This window comes from Myotis yumanensis, unplaced genomic scaffold (assembly GCF_028538775.1).
Source record: "Myotis yumanensis isolate MYYU_CA2020_CCGP unplaced genomic scaffold, mMyoYum1.0.hap1 SCAF_4, whole genome shotgun sequence".
Lineage (NCBI taxonomy): Eukaryota > Metazoa > Chordata > Mammalia > Chiroptera > Vespertilionidae > Myotis > Myotis yumanensis.
The window spans coordinates 89,273,130-89,299,884 of record NW_027223755.1 but is presented as its reverse complement, the minus strand read 5'-3'; the positions used below and the strand labels follow the sequence as shown (position 1 = coordinate 89,299,884).

Below are 26,755 nucleotides of genomic sequence, written 5' to 3'. Positions count from 1 at the left end.
GCCCCGTGTCTTGTGTCCATTGGTTAATCTTATATGCATGCATATAAGTCCTTCAGTTGGTCTCTTAATCCCCCCCCCCAACCCTCCCCAGGCTTCCCACTGTAGTTTAACATTCTGTTCAATGTTGCTCTGCTTCTGTATCTACCCCTGTTCATCAGTCCATACTGGTCCCCTTTATTTGTCCCAACCTCACTGGAGTAGTCTCAACCTCACCAGGGCCGTCTGAGCCTCACCAGGGCCGTTTCAACCTCACCGGGGCCGTCCCTACCTCACGGGGGCCGTTTCAACCTCACCGGGGTCGTCCCTACCTCACGGGGGCCGTTTCAACCTCACCGGGGTCGTCCCTACCTCACGGGGGCCGTTTCAACCTCACCGGGGTTGTCCCTACCACACCGGGGCCGTTTCAACCTGACCGGGGTTGTCCCTACCACACTGGGGCCGTCTCGACCTGACCGGGGTTTAGACCCTGCTCTTATGGAGCTTTCAGAGAAGGATGATAGCAAACAAGTTAATACGTGGATAAACGCCAAGAGACAGCAAGCATTGTGAGGATAAATAAAGTCGTGTAAGTGGATGGAGAGTGATAGGAGAAGGTGCCTCAATTTTGAGAGGATGGTGAGGGAAGGCCTCTCTGAGCAAAGACCTGGATGAACTGAGGGGGTGAGCCATGCAGATATATTGGGGCAAATAGAGCAAAGAAGAACTCTTTCAGAGGCTCCACGGTGAGCAAACACCTGCAGGTCTTGGAAATGATGGCTATAACCAGAAAACATGCAACAGAAGAAGTCACCATTAAGTATGAAAGCACCCAGCTGAGGCCGTGGGGGTTTCCACGAGGACCTGCCTTCCTTTTAGGGAGGAACCCTGAGACAGGTGTGCTCAAAGGAACTATTTGTTGATTTGAATGGAAAGGGCTTGTCCTCAGCTTTTGTCTGCTCTGCCCACCGCCTCCAGCATTAGGTTCAGTAATTGAGGCTCTGCTAACTTGACTTCCTGGGAGCAGCAGAGTCCTGATGGAGGGCAAAATGCCCATCCTGTCGATAAAATCTTCATGTCCCTGCTGACACCTCTAAAAAGGGCAGAAGAAGAACTGCAGATTCCCTTTCTGATCTGTTGTGCATGTTTTGTTGCCTCCAAGAAGGTCCATCAGAAAGCTTGTGGGACCTGGGCTCGGATGGACCTGGATTTGAGTCCCACCGCGATTTTCACTCCTGTGGGACTTCGGTGAGAGTTGCTGTAACCTGGACTGGACGGAGGCCCTGGGCAGTGGTTCCCAGCTTTGGGTTATTATGCCCACCATTGTGGTTCTTTCTTTTTTGTTTTCAAATTTTATTGTATTTTTTTGTGTATGGAAAATAATTACATAATTCCAAACTAAGAATGATATTAAAAAGTACTTTAGAGCACAGGACTCTAAAGAGGGGGTGCTGTTGAGGGGTGCCCTGAGGGGAGGGGAGTTTTCTATCACTGTTACTGGTCAGCATTGCCACCGATAGTAATAATAAAAAGCAGATGGCCCTTAGTTACCCCCACCCCCATTTCACCATGCTTATTTATTCATATGCCATTCAGCACATCTCATTTATTAAAAAAAAATAAACTTATTTTGGAATTATTTTAGGTTTACTGAAAAGTTGTGAAGACGGCATAGAGAATTCCCTTCCTTACCCTTTGTCCAGCTCCCCCTAATATAGTGCTTTACATAACCTTGGTACATTTCCCAATACTAAGAAACTAACATCAATATACTATTAGTGAAACTACAGACTTTATTCAGATTTCACTGGTTTTTCTACGAATGTCCCTTTTTGCACCCAGGATCCAATCCATGACACCACATTACATTTCGTAGTTATTATTATTTTGATCCTCACCCGAGGATATTTTTCCGTTGATTTTTTTTAGATAGAGTAGTAGGGAGGAAAGGAAGGGGGGAGAGAGAGAAACATCGATGTAAGAGAGACACATTAATTGATTGCCTCCCGCAGGTGCCCTTACCAAGGCCAGGGATTAAACCTACAACCCAGGCACATGCCCTTGACTGGAATTGAACCTGTGACCCATTGGTGCAAAGGCTGACTCTCTAATCACTAAGCAACACTGGCCAGGGCTGTAGTTATTTTTATTTATTTTTAAATCCTCATCCCAGGATATTTACCATTGCTTTTTCTAGAGAGAGAGTGGATGAGAGGGGGAAAGACAGAGAGAAACATCAATGTGAGAGAAACACATTGATTGGTTACCTCCTGCACGAGCCCTGACCAGGGCCTGCAACTGAGGTATGTGCCCTTGACTGAAATCAAACCTGGGACCCTTTGTTACTGGAACGTTGCAGGCGGGCATTCTATCCACTGAGCAAAACCATCCAGGGCTATTGTTGTTTTTTAAACTCTCTGCAGACTGTGTACCTTATTGCCTGGCTGGGTGTACCACTTCCCACTCCTTTCTTTTTTTTTTTTTTTTTTTTAAATATATTTTATTTTTTATTATTATTTTTTTTACAGAGAGGAAGGGAGAGAGATAGAGAGTTGGAAATATCTATGAAAGAGAAACATTGATTAGCTGCCTCCTGCACATCTCCTACTGGGGATGTGCCCGCAACCCAGGTACATGCCCTTGACCGAAATCGAACCCGGGACCTTTTTTTTAGTCCGCAGGCTGACGTTCTATCCACTGAGCCAAACTGGTTTCGGCCCACTCCTTCTTTCTTGCCATATATGTCCCCCATCTTTGCCTCAGAGGAGCCCCACTTTCACTATTACTGCTATCCTCTCCTCATCCAAGGGAACCTTTTCCTGCTGGTTTATCCTTCCATTTTTTTTTCATGTTGCTACTATAAATAAATATATATTCCCATCTCTTTCCTACACAAAGCTATATACTCTTTCTAAACCTTGATAATTTCATTTAAAAGATACAAGTTGGAGACCACTATGTATTGGGGACAGAACTCTTCCTCATTCATTAGTGTGCCTCCACAGCGTTCTGTTGGAGGGACGTAGCATGCTTACTGAACCATTTCCCTACTGGTGGATGCTTGGGTTGTTTCTGTTTATGGGGTATTACAACACTGCAGTGAATCAGTTGTGGTTCTTTCCAGGAAAAAGATGAGATTGTGAGGGAGAAAAGTGATAATTCATTTGAAAAACCATAGAAAAAAGAAGAACTGAAGTCCATTTTTTATGGAAACCTGGGACCCCTAAAACTTACCTCTCTGTGTTTTCTAGGGATTGTCCTTTTGCAACGGCCTTGACTGGCAGTCAGGCTTTGCCGATGTAGCCTTGGAGATAAGCAAGGGGTCCTATAGATTAGGCATCAAGATTTGTACTTGAACTTGCTTTGCAACCGTTGCTGGGGGAAAAATTTATGCCAGCTCAGGAAATGGACTCCAGTCAATAAGGCCTTCAGTGCAAATATTCTCTTGGAATAATTTATTAACTCCCTGCAGACCTTGTGGTCAGACACAATTAGAGTCTTCTCCTACTTAACAGGCTGGGGCGAGGCCTGCAAAGTGGCATTGAGGAGGCCCAGGGGATGTCTGCAAACTGAGGCAGGTGGCCATGATAGGGGGGAACAGCTCAATGTAGGGGCAAGAGCCAGGGCTGGTGCGGGGGAGGAGGGGGACAGGCCTGGGTTTGAATCTTCACTCTGATAGTTTCTTAGCTGGAGTCCTTTGGGAATGTTACTTTATCTTCTTGAGCCTCAGTTTCCCCACCAGCTAGATGGGGTTAGCTCTTAGCATAATATACATAATAAATGGCAGGTAATTTGGGAAGAAGTTTCAACTCCATGGGGTACAAACATGGCACACTTGTGTGTGTGTGTTTTTTTTAGTCTTTCCTTAAAACACACACACACACACACACACACACACACACCCCCACCCACCCCTGCCCTAAGGCGTGAGAGCTGAGCCTCCTCCAGGTGCTGGCCCGCCCGGCACTATGGTGGATGAGGCCCAGGGAAGCTCAGCTGGGGCTCTCCTTAAACCTGACTGTATGGAGCACTTTGTTCCTGGGTGGTCCTCACCTCCTCCCAGGCCAATTGGCTATTCTGGCCCCGGGTCCTTTCTCAAGGCCCCTTCAGCGAACGGCCACGCTGGGCAGAGGGCGGCACTCCTCTTGGACTTCACAACACAGACACTCTTCCCAGCCAGCTGTTGGTGGGTTTCCTGGTGAGAGAGCTCGTGGAAGAGGCCCAGGTGAGGCGAGCATGTGAGGGACTCCGAGACCTTGGCGCACCCGTCTTCCATGCCAGTGAGGGGCAGACGGTGATGATGGCCGGGCGGCAGCAGAGGCCATGGCCTCTGGGTTGTTTCTTCATCTTGAGATGTGTCCTATTAAATGTTAAAGGGATCCCATGGGATATCACACGGTCTTCATAGTGTTCTGTATAAGGCAAAGAGTGAACTGCTCTGTTCTTTGCTTTTCTGGAAGCATCCACGGTTCAGTGGCTTTTCCAGTGGCAAAACCTGTGGCTCCTTTGCCATTCCCCACAGCGACCAGGACACGGACTGATCTCCTTCTTCCCTCTTTTGCTGTCATATTGAAAACATTTCTTACCTCAAGTATCCTGGTATCAAAATCATCTTGTGTTTCTCCACCGGGACCAGGGGTGGGAGGGCCAAGACTTTGAACCACGTTTCCACTCCAGCTTCCCTCCAGCTTGACCTTCCTCTTCCTTTTCCTGTCCCACTCTTCTCTCTGCTGACCATGTCAGCTTCCGCCTCCTCCTGCTCTTCTTGCTGCTTTGGGCAATGGTTTGCACAGCTCCATCCCACCTAGGAGGGACATTCAGACCAGGCAATGGGAGGCTACTGTGCACTTCATCGATAATCTGACCCCTGTTCAAAACTTCCTTCTCTCTCTCTCTCTCTCTCTCTCATTTTTAGTTCTCTTGCCTCTTTTTTGTTGTTATCAGTCCTCACCCAAGGATATTTTCCCCATTCATTTATTTTTAATTTTTATTTTTTTAGAGAGAGTAGAAGGGAGGGAGGGAAGGGGTGAGAGAGAGGAACGTCGCTGTGAGAGAGACACATTGATCAGTTGCTTCCTGCAGGTGCCCCAACCAGGGTCTGGGATTGAACCTGCAACCAAGATACGTGCCCTTGACTGGAAATCAAACCTGTGACCTCTTGGAGCACAGGCCAATGCTCCAACCACTGAGCACACGGCCAGGGTGCCTCTTCCTTTTGGTTTCGCTCCTGCACCAGTTTCTACTAATGTACTCTTGCATAGCTGACCAGCTGTCAGTTTAGTGAAGAAACAATAGGATCGGTACCGTTGGCCTGTCAGGGTGGTGGGAGAGGAAATCCAGCATGTGACAGTAGTGCACAGATCAAGCTGCTGAAATGGTTCCCAGAGGTGACAAAGGGCCATTGCTGAGAAGAGTCTTCAACATGAAAGTGGAAGCTGTTGCAAAGGTGTTTAGGTAAAGCTGCCTGGACCATAAGTGACCTGCCAATGTGCCATACATCCCAGGGAGGCAGCCCGCTGCACTCACCGCCACCTGTGGGGTAGCGTATCTGACCTTACTCTTGCTGCCAGCAGGTCTCTCTGTTGCACAAGACTTTTCTTTTTCTTTTTTTTTTGGTATATATTACTTTATTATATTTTGGCACAAGTCTTTTCCATTCCAATCCACAGAAACTCTCTCTGACCAGTCTACTCTCCGAGGTCAAAGCCAAATGATAATAGTTCACATTCATTAAACACTGACTGTGTGCCAGGGACTATGCTAAGTACTTTATATGCCACTAGAGGCCTGGTGCATGAAATTTGTGCACTGGTAGGGTCCCTAGGCCTGGCTGGCGATCAGGGCCAATCTGTGAGGTGACCTGGGGGGCGATCGGGGGACCCCTGCTGGTACCTGCCTTAGCCGGCCTGGCACCACCTGCTCACCGGCCCCGCCCCCTGCCGCCGCCGGTTGTCTCCCTCCGAGAGGCAATTGGGGAACCCCTACTGGCACCTGCCTTGGCTGGCCTGGTGCCACTGCTCACTGGCCCTACTCCCCGCCGCCACCGCCGGTTGCCTCCCTCTGCAGGGTGACCAGCAGGGCGATCGGGGGGTGGGGGTCCCCGCTGGCACCTGCCTTGGCTGGCCTGGGGCCTGTGGGCTGGGGGCAGCTCTTGCGTTGAGTGTCTGCACCCTGGTGGTCAGTGGGTGTCATAGCGACTGGTCGTTCTGCTGTTCGGTCGATTTGCATATTAGGCTTTTATTATATACCTTTTTCAAACCTAACAACAACCCTAAGGCAGGTAAATATTGTTATGTCCATTGTATAGTTAAGACAACTAAGGCTCAGAGAGGTTGAGTGCCTTCCCAAAGTCACACAGCTCATACGTGGCAGAGCTGTGGTAGAAACCCAGGATCGACCAACTCTGTAGCCCATGCCTTTGACCATTTTCTTACATGAGGAGTTAAGGAAATGTAAGTATGGATGGGGCCGAGCCTTTTAATATCTGAGTGCTCCAGCTAGAGATCCCAGGCCAGTTACCCAATGGAGGGAAGTACATGAAGGGTCGCTCTGAGTTGGAAGTGGAGCCATGTACAAGGATGGGAGATTAAGGGAGTTTTTGGACCCATTTCTGAGGGGTCTGAGGTGGCCAGAAAGAACCCAGCCATATGCAGGAGGGTGGCTACCATGTGAGGGCCAAGCCTAGAAAACCTGTCACCATCCTGTCTATTTTAGGTCCTCTGTCGGATCTGATCTGACAGGGCATTTAGAGCATCTGAACCTATAGACTGTCTAACTCAGTGAATTGATTGTCCAGTTTTGCAAGCATTTTGACTTTGGTTCATTTCAGCATTGTGCTGAAATGCCCTGATTGCTTATGTTCCCACTCAAATACCAATGGGCACATTTGCATCAAGTGTCTTTGGTGGCCACTTAGGGGGACCTGTGTTCCATCATCAAGGAGTTACTACCTAGTTCAGTTGGAAAACCCAACGTAGACCCATTCGCTCCATCTTAGCCCTGAAAAAGATTGCTTATATTTGTTTATCCCTTCACTTTGCACTTGGGAGATGTGTTAGTTAGCTAGTGCCAGAATGATGCCATATAACAAACCTTTCCCATGCTCAGTGGTCCATAACAGTGGACATGTACTCAGATTGTGCATCGAAAGAGCTGGCTGGGGAGGCTCTGCTAGACTCAGCTGGGCTTGCTCATGTAACGGATTTGCTGTGCCAGGCTGGGCTCAGCAGGGTGGTTGTGCTACAGGTTTCACACTTGTGGAGTAACTTGAGTCAGCTGGGCTCCACATATCTCTCACCTTGTTTGGAGCAGTGGTCGGCAAACTCATTAGTCAACAGAGCCAAATATCAACAGTACAACGATTGAAATTTCTTTTGAGAGCCAAATTTTTTAAACTTAAACTATATAGGTAGGTACATTGTTATTAACTTCATTAGGGTACTCCTAAGGCTTAGGAAGAGCCACACTCAAGGGGCCAAAGAGCCGCATGTGGCTCATGAGCCGCAGTTTGCCGACCACAGGACTAGGGGGTAGCCAGGCACATCCTTCTCATGGTGATGGCAGAAATGCAAGAAACCACATCCAGCTGCACAAACCCATCTAAGTCTCCTGCTTGCACCATATATGCCCTCATCCCATTGATCAAAGAAAGTCACATGGCCAAGTCCAAAATCAGTGAGGGGGGAGGAACTACCAAGTTACGTGGCAAAGAGAATGAGGTCAAAGTAACTCAGAGAAAGTTATAAGAAATAGTCATGAAAGACTCCTGGCGTGTTGATGCTATTCAGAGGGTTGCCTTCTCCTCCTTCTCCTCTCCCCTTCCCGTGCCTGTCATGTCACTGCATCAGAGAAAGCTGTGCTTCCCTTGAGCAGCTGGGTATTTCATTGGATGAATGCCATGAATCTCATGTTTCCCTCTTTGCTGTGGCCAGCAGGACGCCCAAAGTCAAATGTCAGCTCATGCCTACCGGGGAGTGTAATCACTATTTCCGATACTTACCTGATCCCAACCCACCTGTGACTTTATCTTCTTTTTTTCCCTAAGACAACCTCATTTATTTTATTCTGTTCTATTGCATAGGTTTTTGTGTGTGTTTTTTTGTCAGCAGCTACAATTCTTTTCCTGAATAAGGTGGGGAATAAGTGAACACCCAAATACCAGATGAGGTGTACAGATGATCTATTCCACTAACATTTACTGAACACCTATTGTGTGTCAGGCTCTATAGCTGGTTCAGAGCTTACATGATTGAATATTACACATTCCCTGCCCTTGAGGACCTCACATGACAATAGGCTACTGCAGGGTTTCTCAGTGTCAGTACTACTGGCATTTGGGCTGGATAATTCTTCATTTTGTGTGTGTGTGTGTGTGTGTGTGTGTGTGTATGGGGGGGGGGGCTGCTCTGTCTATTGCAGGATATTTAGCAGCATCTGTGGACTCTACCTACTAGACCAGTGGTTCTCAACCTTCTGGCCCTTTAAATACAGTTCCTCATGTTGTGACTCAACCATAAAATTATTTTTGTTGCTACTTCATGACTGTAATGTTGCTACTGTTATGAATCGTAATGTAAATATCTGATATGCAGGATGGTCTTAGGCGACCCCTGTGAAAGGGTTGTTCGACCGCCAAAGGGGTCGCGACCCACAGGTTGAGAACTGCTGTACTAGACAGTAGTCTCACCCAACCCCAGCTGTGACCATTAAAAATAGCTCCAGATTTGCCAAGTGTTCCCTGGGGAGCACAATTACCCCTGGTTGAAAACCACTGGGTTATAGTAAGTGCAATTGTAGGAGGTTGGGAGCCTGGGATGGCTTGCTACCGGAGGCCAGTTGGAGAAGCCAAATGAAGGGGAAGGGAGAGGTCATTTCTGTTGCCTCGAGCAGCAGGTGTTGGTGCAGGAATGGGGAAAAATGAATCAGAGATGCCACAGATCCAGGCTGTAAAGTCTTGTTGACTGTGACCCAGACCTTGGATGAATTAGATTCTGTAGGTCAGTGCTTTTCAACCTTCAGGATGTCTCATAAAGAACACATGTTACACATGCTGGCAGATTCCTGGGCCCCACCCCCAGGGATTTTAATGGAGGAGGATTGGGCATTATGAATCATGCTGTTATGAACATCTGTATATAGTTTTTTTAAATTTTTGTCTTAAAAATTGACTTTAGAGAGAGTAGGAAGAGGGAGAGAGAGAGAGAAACATTGACCTGCTGTCTCCTGCTTGCACCCCAACCAGTGATAGAGCCAGTAACCCGGGCACATGTCCTGACCGGGAATTGAAAGAGTGACCTTTGGGTTCATGGGATGATACGCAACCAACTCAGACACACCATCCAGGGCTGTATATAGTTTTTTAAAAAATATGTTTTTATTGATTTCAGAAAGAGGAAGAGAAAGAGAGAGAGAGAAACATCAATGATGAGAGAGAATCATTGATCGCTGCCTCCTGCACGCCCCCTACTGGGGATTGAGCCCGCAACCAGGGCATGTGCCCTGACCAGGAATCGAAATTTGACCTGGTTCATAGGTCGACCCTCAACCACTGAGCTACGATAGCCGGGCATGTGTATAGTGTTTACATGGATATTTTACATAATGGAATTGATATGTCATATGGTTAACTCGATGCTTAATCTTTTGAAGAACTGCCAGCTTTGTTTTCCCAAGTAGAGGGTTCCAGTTACTCCATATCTATTCTAGTGGGTGTGAAGTGGTATCTCAATGTGGTTTGGATTTGCATTTTTCTGATGGCTAATGTGTCATGTGCTTGCTGTTGAACAATGTGTAAGCTTCCCCAGGTTATTTTAATGTGCAGGCAGAGTTGTCAACCACCTGTCTGTGTTGAGGGAAAGCGGAGATGCTTATGGGCAGTGTAGTTGGAAAAGCTTCCCGGAGGAAGGTGAGCAGCCTAGAGAGGTTAGACTTGTAACTAGACTTGCTGAGATCCTCCTGGGAGCCACTGTGGGAGGGACTGGAGGGAGAAGAGCTGACAAAGACTGAGCCCTGGCGTCTGCAGGGGTGGAGTGAGGGGGGTCTAACTGGAGAGAATGGAGACGTAAAGAGGGGTGTGTGTGGGAGAGACATGGAGAATTGGAATAGCCCAGACTTCAGGCCCATAGAGTACTGGGGCAGGGGAGGGGAGAGAGGGAAGCAAGAGTCCGATTTCAAGCTTTTTCTGCTTCAGTGGCAGAGATGGGGACTCCATTTTGGGGAACTGGTCAGATCTAAACTAGAAGCAAAGAGGAGGTGAGGACACGAACAGCATAAGTCCAGGCTACGTCCCCTCACCCTCCCTGAGCCGCCCTGGCTCATCCCTGAGTTGGGGTGACAATCCTTGGTTGCAGGGTGTGTATGAGGAGTAGGTGAGGTAATTGATGTAGCCTGGAGATCCGTATCGACATGCACTCTGTTTATACATCTAATTTATGACCTTGGATTATTATTTACATTTGGCTCTCTCGCTACAGGACTGTCTTATTTATCTTTATAACTGTCTCGTGTGTTTGTATAACCTCAGTGCCTGTAACTGATCAGGGCCAGATTTACAGTTCCTTCCCTTCCCCTTATTAACGGCTGAGCACTCGGTGTGAGCCAGGAGTTGTATATATTGGTTATGTTCTGTCCGCTTCCAACCACCCTCCCAGGGTCCCGTCCCCGGTTTACAGACGAACGAAACAAACCCCGGGGAGTTATTTGTCTGTGGCTGAGTAAATTTTCGGTGCAGTGGGGAAAGGGGATAAAAGTTTATGGACTCCATGTTATATGCCAGATTACGTAGTTTTTCTTAGTGTTCCAATCACCCAGTAAGGTGGCATGATCATCCCCACTTTGCAGATAAGTAAACAGATTGCCCAAGACCGCACAGGTAATGAAGTGGCAGGGTGTGATTGCAAAGCCCCTGGCCCCCCACTATAGCGTATCACTTCCCCTGCGACCTTCAGGCAGCCTGAGAAGGGATAATCCCTAAGGAAGGGAAGGGTCTGCTGGAGTTGGGAGGAGCAGCTCAAGGATCAGCGCCTGCAGTGCCGCCCTCTGCACCTAGATGGCGCTCGAGGCTTGGCTTCCGGGACACACCTGGGCTCCAGCCTCTGATAAACAGGCTACTGGTTTCATACAATTTATCGTAAAGAGAGCAAGAGATTAAAATAATTTTTTTTGGCCTTTGTTTTGTTTATGTTTCTGCTTGTAAAACTAATCTATTGACTCTGCATCCGCAGTTCATCTTTGTGGCTACCCGAGCCTAATATGCTGGCAAAACCCCGGGGTTGGGGCGGTGAAGGCACTGGCAGGTGAGACAGTTCAAGCAGAAAATAAAGTGACATGGCCCCCTCGCACAGGGCCCCTCTCCTGACCCCTTCATCACAAAGGCCGTGGTCTGAAGATGTCAGCAAATTCCCCGACCCTGGGCAGCAGGGCCCCTGCCTGTCAGAAGAAGGAATGTTGTCAGAGGTGGGAAGAACTTCTCTCTCAGTGTCTGACCCCTCATTTTGTGAAACTAGAAGATGGATGGCTAAGCCATGGGTCTGAATTCAGGTCTTTCGGGCCAGTTTTGCTCACTCCATTCTCCTTCTCTCTCTCTCTCTCCTTTTTTAAGTTCAAGTATTTGTTGCCTAGCCTGGGTTTTGTAAACATGATGAGGGAAGTGGGTTGGGTATAAACAATAGAGGGTGAGGACTGTGGCAGATTGGAGGTGCCTTTCTCTGTGTTAGGAGGCAGCTGGCTCTCAGCTCCAGCTAAGAGGAGATGCCGTATTACCTACTTAAAATTTATTATTTTTTTTGGCCTGATTTGTAAAAAGTGGCAGATCTGGATTTTTATATATTTTCTAATATTTAACAGTTACCAAGTAAAGAAGGTGTGGGGGAATGAAAATGCTAATCGTGGTCTCTGGTGTAGAAAAAATAGAATAGCCTCCTCCCATATCCTCCTGAAACACACCTGGTTGTCTAGGTGCCCAGGGAGGAGAAGGACTGTGTTCACTAGAGAGCGGGGACCTTGGAGGGTTGTGTGGGAGGATCTTGGCTGCACCCCATGGGGGGATGGGCAGGAAGCAGCTGAGAGGAGTAGGAGGGAGCTGGGGGAGGCTTAAGAAAGGGCACGGAGCCTCAGGTCAGCTCAGAAAGGTCTTGCCAGGCTGGGTGGAGGGGCGCTCTGGTGGTCAGCTGCTGGGACCCATGTTCAAAGGAGAAACAGAACTGTTCTGAGAAATTGAAAATTGTGTCATCTTTATATCCTATTTTCCTCTTTGCCGTTATTCTTAAAGTCTAAATGTGGGAATTTTCTTCATGCACATGGTGAATCTGGATACTAACTTAAAAATTATTTTTATTGATTTCAAAAGTGAAGGGAGAGAGAGAGATAGAAACATCAATGATGAGAGAATCATCGATTGGCTGCCTCCTGCACAACCCATACTGGGCATCAAACCTGCAACCTGGGCATGTGCCCTGACTGGAAATCGAACCATGACTCCTGGTTCATAGGTCGACACTCAACCACTGAGCCATGTTGGCTGGGCTGGATAATAACTCAACTCAAATCTCCCCATACCCCCTTTTTTCCCTTTGGTCACCAGGGAGCTTGGAGCCCAGCTGGAGTTCCCATGTTTAAAAATTGTACAAAACCTAGTGGATTGCATAGATGCATTTCCCCTTGGCCTTTATGTCCTGTCCCATATATATATTTTCCCTGGTTTTGTCTTTTAATTACATTTTCCAATTTTATTGTGTTATGTCTCTTCTCAAAAGCTCCCTCAAGTCCTTTGTGGCAAGAATAAAATTGTTTGTGTAGCGTGGCATTTTGGCAGACCGAGCTGGGGTCTAGACACTTGTACCGTGGACAGTACTTCTCTCTCCTCTGCCCCCTCCCAGGCCCAGAAGGTTTTGCTAAGGGAAGGTGGGAGGGAGGGAGGGTGGACTAGCATCTGTTTTCCACTTAGCCCTCTGTGCTGGGTCTGAGGGCCACAGACTGGCAGCTGCTTTTCATCAGCTGCTTGGTAACATCCCAGGCAAGGTGTGGCCAGAGTTGGAAGAACTTTCAAAGGAACTGCCTATGGCTCTAGAGCAGGGGTCCTCAAACTACGGCCCGCGGGCCACATGCAAATACAAATATTGTATTTGTTCCCGTTTTGTTTTTTTACTTCAAAATAAGATATGTGCAGTGTGCATAGGAATTTGTTCATAGTTTTTTTAAAACTATAGTCCGGCCCTCCAACGGTCTCAGGGACAGTGAACTGGCCCCCTGTTTAAAAAGTTTGAGGACCCCTGCTCTAGAGACAAGCAGAGCAGCTTCAGGGCCTGGGTGACAGGTGGTGACACTGGGTTGGTGAGAGTGTCATTCTCCCAGGCTCTGCAGGCAAACTTGCTGTTTGCTATTCTCAGACAGCTCAGCCCAGCCGAGTGGAGGCTTTGGGGGCACCTGGCATAATCTGTTGGCTAGAAATGGCAGTGAGGAGTCCCTCGCCTCTTTGTGGGCAAACGTGTGCCAGCACAGATGAGAACACGCTTGGGGGACTCTGACTTTTAAATGCAGATGAACACATCACAGTACAACCAGGCTCTTCTCCTAGACCAGAGAGCACTTTGAGGGGGGCTGACTCCTGCAAAGCCATCCAGGTAAAAGGGGCAGGTGCTGCTGTCATTTGCATATAAAAGAATGTATAAAGAGTTTGGCACATCTGTCAACTTTAGGAAGGCACATTTTCATCGATCCAGCAATTCCATGTCTTGGAATCTACCGTACGGAAATGTTCAATGTACTTGGAATGACGTATGCTCAGGATGTTTATTACAACATTGCTTATACTAGTGAAAAAGTAGGAGTGACCTAAATATCCATCCATAAGGGAGTGGCTAAGTGATGGTACACCCATATGCTGTTAACAGATGAGATAAACTTATATGTGTAACATGGAAATATCTCCAAAACACACAAACTTTAAATAAACTATATATCTATCTGAATATATAAAACTATACATAATATGTACATAATTATATATAACTATATATGTAGCTATATATAACTATATATGTATACACAACTATATATGTGTGTGTATATATATGTATGTATAAATGTATATATTTTGTGTGTGATTTTATTTATTCTCACTAAGTACCCTCTCCCTCAAAGGAAGGTATCTGGGTGTGTAGACTAGCTGCTGGTGACTGGCTGAAAGCCATTGTCTGTAGTCAGGGTCATACTCAGAATATTTGACCACCTGTAGGGCATGAGCACTGACTCATCAGAATGGATCCTGGGGCATGTTCTGGAGACCTCTTCCTATGCCAGGTGTCGACTCTTCAGTTCTTAGATCATGAGGGGTGGCTGTTGACCAACTAGTATGGGAAGATTTCATTTATTTAACAGCTGGTGTGGCTGTACTGATGCTCCTGGCGCCGTATCAGTCTGGCTGCTGGTAGTCATACTTGAAAATGCAGATAAAAATGTGTGGGCTGCCCCTCCCCTGCTTGGTGAGTGGCAGACTGTGAAGTGGGCTCCACGGAGCAGAGGTCTCTGGGAGTTCCTTGAGGCCAGCTGTGGGCTTGCTGTTCTGGGAACTGAATCCCTTCCTGGCCCTGACATTGCTGATGAGTCCTGCTGTATCACAGCCTTTCAGAGAACAGCCGAATCCTGCAGAACACTCGGCATAATTAGTTGTTAATAACCGGGCCGGGTTCCCCACGGTGCAGATTGTTTCCGTATTGATCGCCACCTGCATTGTCAGCACTCTGGAAAGACTGAACTGTAAGTGCTTAATTCAGTCCCATTCAACCAATAATTTTGGTTTTGTCCTCCAAACAAAAGCACCCTTGTTTATTTTTTCCCCCTCCCACAAATAATAGAATTAATCCATTTCTCCCCGCTCCCCTGCCCAAACCAAGTCTGCTCCTGTAATCAATACATTTTGAAATGTCAATGTATTCTGGGTGAGAGGAGGGGAGGGTGGTGGAAGCGGGGAGGCAGAGCTGATGGGAAGACAGCCTCAGTATCGCCAGGCCAACAGGCTGCCCTTTAAATCCTATCGTGGCAAATTCCCACTCTGTCAGGTGCTTCCACACCTGCATCCGTGACAGTGGACGTGGTCTTCCCACTGTGGTTGACAGAAATACACATGAAACGCTTTCTCATGTGCTTCACAACCCAAAGCCAAGCTGCTAAGCTTTCCGCTTTTTAAAAATTATCAAGTAAACTGTATAGGAGTTACGCTCGCTCTAGCCCCATCCCGGGTCACTTGTCCTGAGTCCCACCTTATCCATGAAGCTAGTGTTGGTGGGGGCTGTGGAGGGGTGGTGGCGAGGACGAGGGAGGCTCAAAGCTGGTCTATTGGTAAGCCAGAGCGGAGCCAGCCAACCAGAGCTCTACTTCTCCGATTTAAGAATTTAATAATATTCCTAAGGAGTCAGAATTTGGACAAGTTGCCAGGGGTCATTGTTGGTGGAAAGAGGCATTAACATTGAGCATCTATGATGAGCCAAAAATTTTATAAATAGTATTTTAAATTATCACAATAAATCCTCATTCCAGAGATAAGAACACAAATGGAGTAAGGTGAGCTTCCAGGAGGTCATATAGAAGGGAAATGACAAGACCACATTAGGACTGTGTCTTTCGGACTCCAAAGCCCTGTGAGTGTGTGTGTGTGTGTGAGTGTGTGTGTGCTCTTTTATCCCCCTCCCCCGAAATGAGAGAACAAAAATAGTACCTCCTTATAGAGCAGTTAAAAGGATTAAATGAGCTATGCCTATAAAGTGTTTAGTCAGACTAAGCACTTAGAAATAGTTGTTGTCCTTATTATTATTATAATGATTCCCCTGATATTCATAAAACATTTACTTTCAGAAATTTCTGGTATCAGCACAGTTGCAAAACTTTATTTTTGTCTTGACTTTTATCTTAAAAACTTGTATGACATTGGAAATACGTAGATCAGACAGGATTTCTATCCTCAAAGAGATGACCATCTGGTTTTGGATGGATAAGAAAGAAGAAAACAACAACAAAAACAAACCACAAGACCGTGTCCTACTCATGCTAGGAGGAGAATGTCAGAAGGAGAACAGAGGAAGGCCGGGGTGGCAGGGGGCGGTGGTGGTGGAGGGCATCAGAAAAGGCCAGGAGGGGGATTTGAACTCATGAAAGAGGATGACTAGGTCTCAGCTCGGCAGCCAAGGCGTGGGAAGGGAATTGTGAGACAAGCAGCAGCATATTCCGAGGCTTGGAGGAGTATAAGGGCATACCGGGGGGTGGCCAGTAGGCTGCTGCATCTGAAGGGAAGGGGCTTGTGTGAGAAATGGCCAGAGAGAGGGCCGGGTCCGGAGGCAGGGCTAGATCCTGATGGGCCTTCCTGACTAAGGAGCAGACTTTATTTTGGAGGTTTTGTGAATCCTTGAAGGTTTTTACAGAGGAAAGTGGCAGATTCACAGTCATGTTTCAGATGACTTGGTCCTGCATGTGGGGGCTGTGCTGGGGGAAACCGGAGGAAGTGTGGCCACGGTGGAAGCTGCTGGGGATGAGTGGGAATCAGCCGTGAAGGGGGAAAATGGGAAGGGAGCGGCACAGACCTCAATCCCCCAAAACGGGGCATCAATTGGACGTGCAGAGGGAGGGAGGGGGAGGGAGTCCGGGGTGATTCCAGTGTGACAGAGCCATTGACCAAGAAAGGAGGCAGGGGGAGGACATGTTTGAAATACGGAAAGTCGAGTTTTGGACCCTTTGAGTTTAGGTACCTGGGCATCTAAGTGGAGCTGAGTGGTATACAAGGTGCCTAGTTCCATATAGAGAGCATAGTAATTGGTGATTAGTAAAATGTTAATAAGTGTTTGTTGAGGGGATGAGTAAATCATAATGTGGATGAGATTTCCCCAGGAAGAACATGAGTCAAGCCGGGTGCAGAGAAAGGCATCCTGGGGTCATTAATTACCCACAGACCTCTCTCCGAAAATAACTAATTAAGAGACGTTTGAAATTCAAGAATCATAAGCACACCAATCAAGAGAGGAAGGTTCAGGGTATGGCAGAAAGTTATTTCCAGTACTGATGTTGACCTATAAAATGTGTAGACTAGCTAACCGTTTTCTTCCTTAGGAACAATAGCCAACATTTATTGAGTGTTTACTGTGTGCTGGGTCCTGTGTCAAGGACTTGACCTGTGTTTCTTCACTTCGCACTCACAACAGGATGACAGGAATATGCTCTGTTTATTCCTTGTCTGAGAGGGAGAAACTGAGGTGTGGAGACGTTAACGGCTTACGTCCTGCCTACAGCTGGTGTGCGGTGGATTTGGAATGCATACCCAGGTCTGGCTGACTCCGAGCCAAGGCTCTTCATCACTTTTTTTGTCTCCTAGGTTTCTACTCATTTAAAAGTCAAGGTTGAGCATATGGAGCTTTGCAAGAGGTGCTTTGACTCATGAGGTAATCAGGTTGAGAGGATGCTGCTGTTTGGAGTAATGTGGGAAATACAAGTCGCTACATTGGTCCAGTGTATCTTTAGCTGTTCCAGGTTACTTTACCTGCCATCTGCTTCCATTCATCTCCTGTGATATTAACTTGATGGCTTTCCAAAAGCCATCTCATGTGATACTAACTTGCCAGCTTTGGGGGCGGGGGGCGGTCCTCAGTTTTCCAATGACGGCCTGGAAGACTTTTCTCCATCTGGATGAGCATTGAGATCAAGGGTGAGCCTGCTTCAAGGTCATTTAGGTGAACAGACTCCTTTTGTTGGCTCATGGAGCTCAGGTAATTGTGGATGAATGGATTTAATTAAAGGCTATCAATGAGCTGGGTCTACTGGGGGCAGTAATCAATTATCAGATGGGGCAAAGGACCTATGTGGACCGAGCACATCACTACGCCTGGCTTTGGTAGCTTCAGAGAAGCTCCTTCAAGAATCATAAAGAAGAGAGTCTACCAGTATTCCAATTTTTTTAGTAGCGTGTTTTCCCCAATTTCCATCCCTTGTAGTGAAAAACGCACAGTCTTTAGAGTTAGACAGGCATGGCTCTGACTTCAAGTTCTGCTCCTTGCTAAATTTGTGGACTTAAGCAATGAAATTAACCTCTCTGAACCTCAGTTTTCTTATCTGAAAAATGGAGCTAATAGAACTTAATAGTACTTTGTCATAACCCTTACTGTGGACATGAAATGGATAAGATATTTAAGTTGCTCATCATGGGGCCTGGTACTGTGAAAGGGCTCGGTGTATGTGAGGCCCTTCCCCTGAAGGAAATGGAGGATGTACGTCTAGATAATTTGTACCTGGATACTTATTCTCTTGCCTCTAGGAATTTTGATATTTTCATCCAAATAAAATCTAGTGTTATAATGGCCCTCATGTTTTGTCACTTTGTTGCAAAAGTAATCAGAAATTGTCCAAGGAATTCAGATATCATAACTGTTTGCAAACTATTGCTTCTAACTGAGAGTAAGAATCTTGATAGAGCTCAGTACACATGCTTTCATATTATTAATGATACAGAATTACATGAACTGGATTCTAGTGTAAATGGAGAACATCCCTTCCCCCAGTGGCAAAGGCTCAGCACTTTTTCTATCATGCTACCTTGCATGCATTTCCAGAGGCACACTTACTTGTGTCCCACGGTGCAGCTTTTGCTCATAGCTTTTCAAATACGAGCATCTAGGAAGCTCTTGCACATTCCTGTCAATTGCTGTTGATGCCTCATCCTCCTTCTCATTGGGAATGGTAAATGTGGACTGAGCAGACTCAGGTTCTCTGGGCCTCCCTGTTATGGACTGCATGTGTGTGATCCCTCCAAATGCATACACTGAAGTGCTAACCCGCCATGGGTGGTATTAGGAGGTGAGCCCTTTGGGAGATGAGTCCTTGGGGAGGTGATCAAGTTTAGATGAGGTTATGAATATGAAGGCTCCTCGTGGGATCAGTGGTCTTGTAAGAAGAGGAGGAGACCAGAGCTTTCTGTCTCCACCTTGTGAGGACACAGCAAGAAGACTGTGGTCTGTATTAGGAACACATGCTCTGCTTGATTGCTGTCTGTGAACGAGGAAGGGGGCTCTCACCAGAAACGGATCAAGCTGGCACACCAAGAATCTTGGACTTCCAGCCCAGAACTGTGAGAAATAAATTCCTATTGTGCAGGCCACTCAGCCCACAGTATCCTATATAATAAAAGGCTAATACGCAAATTGTCCCCTTGACCTGGAGTTCAACCAGGAGGCGGGGCCAGCTAGCCAACCGCCTGCAGCCCTGTCCCCTGCCGCTCCCCCAATTGCCCCCCCCACCCTTATGGGGGTGGGGCTCGCCGACTGGACCCCACCATGCACGAATTCATGCACCGGGCCTCTAGTTATGTTATAAATACCCCCTTTCATTTTTCAATTTAATTTCTTCTGGAGTTGTGGCCATGGGACCTTGTTCATAGGGGACCGAGCTTCCCCACATGCTTGGTGATTCTTGGTTGTGAAATCATCTTTCATAATCAGTTTCTCCTGTCAAGAGTGTGCCCTCTCTCTCCTTTCGAGAACTGCTATGTAGTTATTAATTTTTGTTTTCATGTTCTCTCCTCTCTCTTGGGAGCACACAGAGGCAGGATTCGTCAGGTGTCCATTGCTGCCCAAGGCAGCTTTCCTTCTCAACTTGACAGAGGCTGCTGCCATAGGGACTTTTGGTGCCTGGTCCTCTCTGGTTCTTCCTCCTTCCCGGTGGAGAATTGTATTCTGTGCCCCTTAGGCATTGGGTTGGGTCATGTGAATGGAAGTGACATGTGCTACTTCTAGGCATTGGGGAAGGAAGCCCTGGTGTGAGGTCCTTTCCAACTGAGGCAAACCCTGCTGAGATGGAGGTTCCATGAGTCCCATGAGTGCTGGGCCACCACACAAAAGACAGCAGATGCTACTCTAGAAAGCTGCCCAGCCTCAAAGAAATGACTTTTGTTGTGTCACAGTTCTGTGATTTGGGGGTGGGTGTGTTGTTACTGTAGCATTATCTAGGCTATACTGACTGACACCCTTTGTCTTCAAGTCCAGGTGGCCAGTCAGGCAATGCCCTGATTGTTGCTCAGCAGCTTAGTGTGAGGTCAGAACTTGAGATTTGCAGGCAGACATACATGTGTTATATGACTTTGGGCAAGTGACTTTAACCTTTCTCCATTTTCTGTTTTTCCTATTCTTTAAATAGAAGCGACTTATACCCACTTTCTAGGGTTGTTGTGAGAATTAAATGTAGTAACACATGTAAAGTAGGCGGTATCCAGTAGGTATTTAATGCATGCTTTCCCCTTTTTCTTCGCTGTGATTAACTCTACGCTTACGTGCCTGATTTTTTTCTCCCAAAGATTCTACCGCTTTCTCATCAACCAGTGTTTCCTTGTTGCCAGGACTTGGTGCCAAGCAACCATTTCCCTGGCCGTTTCCTCTGAGTTCTGAAAGATGAAATCGTCAGCACGGCAAGGCGAGGCTTGATCAGATGAGACGCCCAGCAGATGTCCGGAGAGTCAGAGTCCCCACTGCTTCCCCGTCTGTCTCTGCGCCAGTTCTGTAATCTGTATTAGGAAAACATGGTCGGTTGATTGCTCTGTAATAGACTTTCACAACATTAGCGCTTGCTTCCCTTTCTTCTGGTTCTCCATGATATTTGTTTTCATTTTCAATTTCCATTCAATTCAATTAGATGCTTGTTTTGACTCAGACACTGAGCCTGGGCATGGGGGATACAGAGTGGATTAAGGCATAGCTCCTGCCTGCACAAAAGTCACTCTGGTGAGGGGAACAGATTTGTTGGCCAAACCAATGAACCAACCAACCAACCAAAAGAAGAAAAACCCAAACACTGTGCTAATTACAAAAAGAAAGCATATAGCTGGTATAGGGAAAGGACTGAGAAGAAACTGATGAGTTCCATTGGGTGTAGGAGTGGGAGAGAGAGAAAAAGACTTCTTCCAAAAGATTATGTTTCAGCAGGGTTTTGATGGATGAATAGGAGTTTTCCAAGTGTATTGTGGAGGAAGAGCATGTGGAAAAAGGAACAGCATCTGCAAAGGCATAGTGACAGGAGGCATGGGTAATTCTGGGCCATATATGTGATTTGGTGTTCAACAAAGCATGAAGTGCAAGGTGTGAAGTGCTGGAGATGAGGAAGAAGGCTCTGAGGCAGGTCAGGGAAAGAGGACATATTCTTGAGTTTATGGGTATGCATTAGAACTGCTTGCATTTGACATTTAGCCTTTGTTGCTTTATACTGGCCATGAGTTCCAGTTTATAAGGTTGCATTTGTTGCCTTTCCTGATCATGTTGGGTGTTAACTCTCATAGGTCTGGATGGAGTAGAGGGCTCTGGGGATATGCCGGAAAGAGCATGGAGGAAGGAGAAAAGACTTAGGCTCAATCCTGACTGTGCACTTCATTAGCCCCATGTTCCTGGGCAAGTAGCTGAGGTCTCCATTGCCTGCCTCACTGAGCATCTGTGAGGATTAAGATGAAAGAAATATTTAAAATACCCAGCCCAGAACATGGCTTCCCTTGGGTACTCACTACATCTTTCATTTGGAGGAGTCAGTTATTTGCATTTGGGAATTGCATTAAGCTCTTAAAGAAACAATTATTAGAATGGATTTAAGCATGGAAAATTGTTATGATTGATTTAAAAAAATGACTTAAAATTTGAAAATTGTTATCATTGATTTAAAAAATACAATTATGCTTAGTTTTTTCTTTTTGAGGAAACTTCTTGGTTCTTTTTCATGACAAACCTTTCAGTGCCCTCAAAGGAGGAAAACAAACTTACAAAGAACCAAAAAGAAAATTGAAACAATATGACATTTCTAAGGTATCCAACCTCAAAGGTCTTACCTTGAGATTATTTTGGTAAATCCATTAACATTTTTGCTTCCCCCCACCCCCAAATGTCATGTGTTAGAACACATTGCTATTTTGACATCTCCATTGTGATATTTATTTTAAGCCATCAACGGAGTTTTAAATATCTCAGCAGTGAACTTTGGCCTTTGTGGAAGGCAAACTAATTATTTCCCAAGCCATTCTGTGAAGCCAGCCCCTGGACTTCATTTCCTGACAGCTTAGAAAGGAAAAGCGAAGTTGGTTTTTTGAGGAAGAGGATCTGTATTCGGACAAGAGCTCAGAAACTTGGGGTCCAAAGTCGTCTTGTCCAGCAGGTTTGCAGAGGAAACCTTGATGTTCCCGGAGAACTGGGACCAGTTCCACACACGTGGCTTTGCAGACGACTCAGATGAAACAAAAGCAGCAGTGATGGGTGGGATAAAGTCGTGGTCACAGATGGCACAGGCTGACTAAGGTCTATCATCATTTGATGGTTCCAACAACTCTATGAAGTGGAGAGTTTTCATCCCATTTTATAGATGGAGAAGCTGAGTCTTAGGGAAAAGTTTAGTCTCTTGCTCAAGGTCACAGAGCCAGGAAGCTGAGAGCTGTTTTTGGCCTGACACCAGAGGGTATGATCTTAACCACTGGGGGCTGCTGCCTGGGGGTCTTTATGTTGCGTGGCCTTGAGCAGCTCCCCAAACCTCTCAGAGTGTCTTAGTTCCTTCTTTCATCAGATGGGGATGAATGTATCTACTACCTACCTCATTCCTGTGGTGATCAGCTATGCTTCCGGAGGTGGGAGCTCCTAGAGAAAATAAGTGAAAGTAAAACATTGTGATTAATTGGGTGTTGAGTATCCTGACCTCTTTGTTTTACTGCTGTCTGGCTATCAGTTTCCACTCACAGATGGTCCCCCCTTGGACCACAGCATACATCCTTTACCCCCTTTCTCTTTTTCCATCTCCCCATCTCAGGCTCTTCTCCACTGGGTTCCCTGACCCCTGAAGTTCTCACTGATATTCCCCTTCTTAGGGATATTATAAGTTTCCTGGTGGAGGTAAACACTGGAGGGGGGGGGGGCGCGGGTTGGGGTGCATAGAAGAGAAGCAACTGATCAGCCTGGGGGTTTAAGGGACCTTCCTAAAGGAGCTGACTCTTGGGGGATGAAGAGGATCTTGGTGGAAGGAGGGAGGAGGAAGAAGAAGGCACTGCAGGCTTGTGCAAAGGCATAGCACATTCGGGGACCCTCAGGGGTTTGTATAGGATAAGGTGGGTGTGGTGGCACATGGTGTTGTTTGCTAAAAATTGAATGGGTATTTTTTCCCCTTTGTCTCCTCAATTGTTAGTCCCAGGAGAGCAAAGACTGCATACCTTCATTCCATACCCGTACAATGCCTCCCTGGGGATGGGTACAGAGCCAGCTAGACTCAGGTTAACACTCACATACTAATGAGTGGGTTGGATTGGGTGAAGTGTGCAGCATAGCAACACAGAAAGGACATAGACTTTGGAGTCATCCAGACCCAATGCAAGTCACTTACTCTCTCATCATCAGTTTCTTCATCTGTGAGATGGAGGCACAATGCCTCATCCGATTGCTGTGAAAATGAAATGAGACAGGATATTTGGGAAGGGATGGGCAGAGCAGGCTCAACGTGAGTTAGTTCTTGATGCTTGCAGACTCTCCTATGAACTAATCCTAACGGCTTCATGGAGGCTCCAACTTCATTGATGGCAGCCAAGGATGGGTGTTATCTAAACAGAGAATTGCAACATTGGCCACAGCTCAAGCTGGCTCACACTGCTGCCACTCCACCTCCTGCTTTCCCACCTCCTGTCCTGGAGATGGGAGCTTGCTTCCATGGCAGGTAAGATAGAGGAGAACACTGTGGGTGCAGGAAACACTTTGTTTCTTTCTTTACACTCACTTCTTCCCAAGTCAGTGGGGTCCGTTATGGGCGTGTAGGATCTAGGAAGTGTTCAGGCTAATGCAATCCCTTTGATCCGCAGCCCTGAACCATACACTCAAGATTTCATCCTTGCCTGCTACAGCGTATGCCCCACAAGTGCAGGCATCTATGTTTTGTTTGTAGTCCGAAAGCCTAGGACAGTGCTGGGTGCAGAATAGGGGCCCGATCATTTTGTTGAAAGAATAAATGGGCAAATCCCTCCCAACCCCTATCCCTTGTTTGCCTTCAGCATGGAGTTGGCTAGATTATGTATTGTTCAATCCTATTCTTTCTTCATCTGCACGTGCCTGCATTTGCTGTAATAACATTGGCATGGAGGGTTGTGCATAGCCAGGGAGTGGAGTTCTGTGACGTGCAGACATCCAGGGAGGCCCATTTTCTGCTGGTTTCACTTGATGGAGTTCTTAGTCTCATGGCTGAAAGGGTGTAGTGCTCTGAGAGGTGTGGTCAGTGTGCTCTCATGTCTTGCTGACCCAGGCATGTGCCTTCCATCGGTGACTTGCCATAGTCAAGCTACTGCCCCCAAACAGATGGATTTCTCTCCCTCTGATAAAGGATCAGTACATTTTTACAATTACTAATACTCCCAGTAGCAGACTCTCTTCCCCCTCCCTCACGCTGAGAAACCAAGTCAGGTCACCAGCCCCCCAGTACCTACCGTGTACATGGGATGAAGGGCACTGGCTGTCCATCTTTCCCTCTGCATCTTCACAGGCATTATGGCTGTTTTCAGACACACAAGTGCATCTATGAAATGAATTCGCATGTCTGACTGTGCCTGTGCATTGAAAGCTTTCCCGCATGTGTTTTTAAAAGACAATTGAAAAGATGGTAGCTGTACTCCTCTTGAAATTCCATTTTCATTTTGATTTTCTTATTCAACACAAGGTGTCCTTTTCTTTTTTTAAAATCCTCCCGAGGTGATTTTAGAGAAATAGGAAAGGAGGGGGAGGGAGAGAGAGAGAGGGAAGGGAGAGAGAGAGAAACATCTATGTGAGAGAGGTACATCAGTTGGTTGCCTCCCATATGTGCCCTGACTGGGAATTGAACCCACGATCTTTTGGTGTATGGGACAGGGCTCTAACCATCCGAGCCACCCCATCAGGGCAATGTGATGTTTTCTTGAGAGGTATATTCCAGTTTGGGAGCCAAAAGGCGGGGCAGCATTGCCATAAGAGTAATAACTGGCAAAAAACAAAATGAAATAAAGAATTCCGGTAGAATTAGTGGATGCAGCTCATCTGCCCAAGGTTTGCTGTTAATTATCACCCTGCCATCCCCCACTCTAAGGGACTAACTCATCTCTAGGTGAGCTTCAATTTACAATATGAGGTTGATGATCAAACCCAAGCTCCCCCCGAGCAATGTCATCAGGAGGAAGGGCTCCGATGGATAAAGCCGGCGTGACGGAGCCTAATGAAATGGGGTCTCAGGAATGCAGTGTGGACTCTCTATCTTTCTGTTTTCACTTCATAATCAATAAAGCCATGAATGAGAGAGAAATATGCTGGTTACATTACTTTAAAATAGCCTGGCAAAAAATAATTTCTTATTGATTAGTTTCCCATCGAAGGCAAGGTCTGTGCGTAAAAGAAAATTGACTGCTGAAAATTCTAAAATAAAGTAAATGAGGGAAGATGTTTAAATTTTTAAAGGGGGGGAAAGGGTGCAATCGATGTACCCAAACCTGGTGCTTATAAAAGTAGTGCTGGAACTGAAATCTAAGTTGTTCTTGATCTGATTGACTGACTTTCATTTACTCTAATATTAAAAAAATGTGAAATAGACTGATGGGCTTTGGAAAGCAAAGCCCATAGAAAGATGTCTCAGATACCAGGGGAAGTAAAGAAATGTAGGAGTGAAAATGATTCCTGGAAAGTAGGTAGGAAATTATTTGATGGTTATGTGGTCATGCCTCTTTTTGGTTACACTCCCTAAAAACTGGTTTGAACCAGTGGTCCTCCATGGGAAGTGATTTTGCCTCTGAAGGGACATTTGGTGATGACTGGAGACACTTTTGGTTGTCACAACTGTGGGGTGACTGTTGGCATCTCGTGGGTAGAAGCCAAGGATGCTGCTATCCACCCTACAACACCCTCTCCTCCTCTCTCATCCAAGAACCAAAGATAAGGTATTTTAATACGCCTGTGATAGTGTTTCCCTTCCTCTCTCTATGCCTCCTAATATTCATGTTACATTACGATAAATGTATTTATTTATACATCCACGTGTTCTCCTAGACGGTGAAACCCTAAACAGAGGGATCACATCTAATTCATCTTTGTGTCTCCAACACCTTGCACAGGGTAGAGCACCCAGTAGGTTAAAATAAAACTTTAAGAGAGCTCAAAGTCAATTTGGTCCTTTTAGACTATTGATCATTCATTCATTGAATGTTTATCAAGCCAAAAAGTCAGTGGTGCTGAGGTGGAGAAATTCTGGTCTAAGAACAAAAGTAGAATTTATTGAACCATAATTGGAAATCCAGGATAAATCTATTTGCACTCAGATGTTCATTAGAAGCACCTTTTCCTCTTGGGCCTGCCATGTTTCCTGTGAGCTTCATTCTCGGGGAGGTTTCCCCATCATGGTCATTAGATGGGCTTTGGCAGCTCAAGGCTGCTACTAGCTCAGCCACTTTAGTGGAGAAAGGGATGTCTTTCTCATTGGTTTCCCCCGAGAATCCTGAGACTGAGTCTCATTTGGCTAATCTTTATATATGGTCATCCATGAACCACTCAGAGTGGGGCTAGAATATTGGTTAGACCTGGGACATATACCCACCCTGACATGGGGTGGGGGTAGGATGTTAGATTGGTCCCATCTAAAACACTTGGACTGAGAGGGTGGCAAAGTGTTTCTCCAAAAGGAAAAGTTTGTTGTTGTTGTTTTTTTTTGGGGGGGGGGGGCGGGGTGTGGGCATTTCTGGAATAAGGGAGAGTAGATGCTGAGCAGCCAAGCAACACATGTCCACTACATTTAT

The 26,755-nt window shown here is 46.4% G+C and overlaps 1 pseudogene; it reads right to left on the bottom strand.

The window, feature by feature from the left end:
• Positions 1 to 4,082: 4,082 nt before the first annotated feature.
• The window catches only part of LOC139009466 (small ribosomal subunit protein uS5m-like), a 136,819-nt pseudogene continuing 114,146 nt past the window's right edge, over positions 4,083 to 26,755 (bottom strand).